The 5,084-nt window shown below is 38.1% G+C and overlaps 1 pseudogene; it reads left to right on the top strand.

Annotated features, from left to right (window-relative positions):
• Positions 1-1,398: 1,398 nt before the first annotated feature.
• Positions 1,399-2,289, top strand: LOC149828613 (T-complex protein 1 subunit beta pseudogene; annotated as a pseudogene).
• The last annotated feature ends 2,795 nt before the right edge of the window (positions 2,290-5,084 follow it).

Below are 5,084 nucleotides of genomic sequence, written 5' to 3'. Positions count from 1 at the left end.
TATTGTTTCTTCTCTCTTTTAAAAAACTGCTTATATATATAATATTAACCTCAGGTAACCCCATATAACATCAACTCTGTATTAATCATAACAAACGGCTCATTCTGACTTAAAATTGGATTTAGATCATTGAAAGCAAACCAGATTCTAAATCAGTTTGTCTCGAACCAAGGGGTTAATCATTTTGCATTTGATTTTGTCATAAAAATCTGAGGCTACATTTCTATTTTTTCTGTTTTAATGCATTGATATTGTAGTTTTTCTTTCTGTGTTTTTGTTTAAATGTTTGGTCATGTCTGTAAAAATCTGTGCTCGTCACTTTCCCAATTGCGTTTTATGTTTTTTGTATTTCCCCATTCAATTATCCTTTTGCTTTATTGCACTTTCACGGTGTTTGATGTCTCTTCCTGCTCGGTTTATTATTTTGTTTCCTTTGGGTTTTGGTCGCCTCAGTAGTTTATATGCATCCTTTCTTTATCTTACACTTGCATATTAGCCTACAACATCCCATCATTTCTTTTCACCCCCCTTGCATCTACGAATTTACTTCGGTCATAAACCATCTATCGACTCCTTCGACATGGGGTTCCGCCTGGATATTGTATACCCTGCATCCTGTGGTGTTTCTTTCGTTGTATCATGCGGATTGAACCGCAAAAGGTTCAAATCAAGTTGAATAAACTATATCTGACGATTTGTTTGAGGCAATGGGTAAGACAGGTTGTTTGTTGGAAGTGTGAAGTTTAGCATATGAGGTCTCCGCGGTAATCCAAAATTTTGATGCTGAGACGTCATTTTGTAAACCGCGGATTCAAATTTTTTTTACCATGTACATTATATTTTGGTTTATATTCGGTGTGCACACCTTCATTTCTGTATTTACGCTTTCCTGGCATCTGCATCTGCTTACACATTCAGGTATGTTGTTGTGGTAACCTATATCTGTTGCATACTAGAATTTTTTTTTTTACTTACATATGACTTCATTCATTTCAATGTCCCTTGATGATGACGTTGTCTTTATCATATCACAGTGGTGAGGTTTCCAACTCTAACGATCTCAAATCAATATTTATAATGTAAATGCGATTATCCCTTTCATAGTTGTTTATATTCACTTATACCCATTTCCCATTCCCTTACATCCACTATGCACTACACTTCCTATGCTAATCACCTCCAGATTTACTACCCATATGCCCAGTCTGTAACATCATCCCACAACACTCGGGCCTCAGATGAAGGTTGTCAGACTACCTGCAAAATATCCTATTCCCACCTCCAGCGTCCCAGCCCATTTCATGTCTACTGTTGTGGTCCATTCCCTGAATACAACCTTCTCTGGAATACAGGCCATTACTTCATTCGATGGTGCTAATCTGCCATATACAAAAAAAAATGTTGGTGGCAAATACAGCTATGGACACTAATAAAATAAAGATATATGAAGCATGAGTATATGTTGATTCAATGGCAAGGTTTGCTCAGACAGAGGGGGCAGAAAAAGAGAAAGTGAAAGAGAGAGTGCAGAATACTATTTCCCATGGCATCAATCACTTTGTTAATAAGACAAATGATATACAACTCTCCCGAGAAACTTTTTGCTGATGCAGGAATTCTAATGATTGAGCATGCTGATCATGATGGAATTGGGCGTCCTGCTCTAGCTATTGGTGGAGAAATTGCATCAACATTTAATAACCCTGTGTCTGTTAAACTGGGGCACTACAAGCTTATTGAAGAAATCATGATTGGTGAAGATAAGTGGGTCAATTTTTCTGGTATAGAGATGAGTCAGATATGTGCCATTGTATTAAGAAGAGCAAGTTCCCATGTGTTAGATGAAGCCAAAAAGGTCTTTACATCATGCCCTATGTGTATTATCCAAAATGGTTACGGACAGCAGAATCCTGTTTGGGGGAAGTTGGCCTGAAACGGTGATGTCCAGGGAAGTTGACAAACTTGTTCTGAGGATATCAGGAAAGAAATCCCTTGCAGTTGAGGTTTTATCTCATGCATTCCAATCTACTCCAATTATCATCTCTGGCAATGCAGGTCCAGGCGACACAGATTTGATTGCACAATTTCGGGCTAAGTACCACAAGGATGAAACAAATGCTGGAATTGATGTCATCTCCGGTTTTGTTGGGGATATGGGGAAGCTTGGAATATCAGATTGATTTGAGGCTAAGCAAGCAATACTACTTTGCTACGGAGGCCGCTGAGATGATATTCACAGTTGATGAGATCACCACCTGGGCACCAAAGAAGAGAGAGGAACGGACGTGAGAAAGACAAGCTGTTTGGTTTGCAATTTTTTTTTTTTTGTGATTCTCATGAATTTTTGGGTTACTTAGGCTTGCTGTGGCTTTATGTATACTTATTTTATTTAAAATTTGTATACAAGATGATTTTTCATCAGAAAAGAAAACCCACATTTCCAACATCTTAGAAAGAGCTTTGCCCGACCATGAAGGTGGAAGAGTTGTGTGACAAGTTACGTTCTCAGAGAGTAGGCTTTGATGAAGTTGAGGCTGCATCAGATTCAGTCAGCAAGAGTGTTGCCATTGTTTTCCCAACTGGTGATCCAAACCTTCCAACAATTTGAGAGAAGATCAGAACAAAGGTATACAGTAGAATCAAAGGTAGGAGATTCGTCAGATATAGCTGGTACATTGGCATCTTTGTCCTGGTATTGCACAGGATCCATCAGCTTCAGAAATCTGTCAGAGCCATTCAAGCTGGACTTGGCTTTTGATCTCTCCCTTGGTGCATGGATTAAGCAACAAACATCTATAACGTCAGAAAGTTTCTTGCACACCCAATTATAAGAAAGCCTTCTTGGGACAAATATGGGGTGGGTCTAATACATCTCACAGGCTTTCGACATTGTTGATTTTGCTCATTACCAAGAATTTTGTCGTGTCCATTCAGCCACTCTTAACGTACAACATGCACTGATAGTGAATTAATGTGCTTTGTCTAATGGAGATCATCTTCAGTCGTCCTTCAGGAGATATAGATATCTCCTTAAGTGTTATCGCCCAACAAACTAGGCCTTCCATAGGAGTTGTGGAGTGCCTACTTATGAAGAGTCTATGTAATTAAATGTATGGGTCAGCAGGATGCTGGACCTTGAAAGCAAGGCCACCCATGATCTGGAAAACGTGGGTCCAGAAGCGGAAACATGATTGACTATGCTGAAGGAAGAAAAGGACTCGCAGGGGATTCTCAGGCAACATTCACTGCAGACGCTGTTAACAAATTACAAGTATTCAGCGAGGAGCCATATTTTGGATAGATCCATGGCAAATGAGCACGAAGAATCTTCAGGGTTCCTATCGTCCCCATCACCCCAAGTAAGCTCTATAAACTCGATCCAGTGTGTTTCCCATTATCTCATTATGGTATGATCTGTAAATGAGAAAGGTGATGGAGAATTATGTGCATACAATGGAAAAATTAAAGAGAGCAGATGATGATGTTGTGCGAGATCTTACTTGTTCTAAGGGTGGATTGCGAAATCCCTGCTCAAGATTTTGAGGAAGCTATGGTCCCCTTTCTTTTTTACTGTTATAATGCCGCCTGCTAAAGTATTTGTAAACAGGTTGCAGAGTTCAACAATGCCAGGAGATATGAACACAGCAGGGATGTTAATCCTGTAGAGATGTTTTACGATCTCGCGATTGCCAGTCATGTTGCCCGAATGCTGTTATCTCCTCAGTACTTCAAAACTGGGATTAAAAAAATTCTTGAAAGCTTTCATCTTTTAAGCTTGCTAGATTATTCTGTTGGTCACATGATGATATAGGAGATGACCCTTTCAAACATGTGGATTATGTCCTAGTATGTACTTCAAGGTTTGAAACTGAAAGAAGTTCGTTACTGGATCCCAAGAGGAGCGTTATGAGGAAAATCACTCTGTAGTTTGATGTGATAAGCTTGTTGAAGAGGTATTTCCAGAACCAAGTTGAGAGCTGGGGGCAGTGAGGTCGTCTGAGTTATACAGCTGTGATGACCCAGGGTGATGGTGCCAAGGGTGATCCTGGTTGAAACCTGTTAGGAGCATTACTAAGCTAGATATTGGCTCGCAACATCAGGATTAACCTGATCACCAACCAAAATTTGCGCTGCTTATATCTATGCTTCATTTTCCACTCTCATACCCATTATTTTCTGTACAATATCCTTTCAATCTCCACAGTCCACCTTATAGATGCCTATAGACACCTGTTGCACTGTTATAAACAACATCTTAGGAATCCCCTGCGTTATTTCCTTACCATTTCCTAGCTACTTAATTATACCATGTACATGATCAGCATACCTCACTTGCATTATACAAATGCCGTATATATATACTGCATGAATGCCTATATATATACATGTATATAGGTATACAGGCATATATCACCTTTTCATCTGTCCATATCAAAAATCATAAAAATCATAACATGTGAGCATCTCATTTGCATTTTTTTTTTATATATATTCTCTCCTACCCTCATACTAACCAAGTGTTTTGCAAGAGAATATGTGGAGAATATCACTACTTGGAGTTGTAAATTCAATTATATATGTTGTAATAAGTTAGGACTTAAAATTTACATTTTCAGCTTTTAGATAGAATGAATGAGCATTGTAAATGCCATAAATTGCTTGTTTTCATGCATTTTTTTTTCTCAAATTCCCACGAATGGTGAAACACGAATGGCACGTGCACCATTTCATAAGGGGTAATTGATCCTAAGTCGATGATCCACATCAATGGCCATAGTCAGGGTGTGGACAAAACTTAGGATTTTTATCTTTTACGAAATAACACTGGATCCACACTGGATCCGTTTTCAAAATTCATCATATTTCCTCAAATATTTTCTTCTTTTATCAGAATTTAACTTAAAATTAATTCAAAATATATACCAATGGCCATAGTCAGGGTATATTGAGAATTAATTTCATTTTAAATTCTATAAAAGCACCAAATGTGTTTCATTCTTCACCTGAATTTAAATATAGATTATTATATAATATATTCAATGACCATAGTCGAGGATGTATTATATCTTCAATCCTATTTTAAT

Source organism: Nuphar pumila, chromosome 9 (assembly GCF_984573655.1).
Source record: "Nuphar pumila chromosome 9, dmNupPumi1.hap1.1, whole genome shotgun sequence".
Classification (NCBI taxonomy): domain Eukaryota; kingdom Viridiplantae; phylum Streptophyta; class Magnoliopsida; order Nymphaeales; family Nymphaeaceae; genus Nuphar; species Nuphar pumila.
Note: the sequence above shows the minus strand (reverse complement) of the source record. Positions and strands in the feature narration are given on the sequence as shown.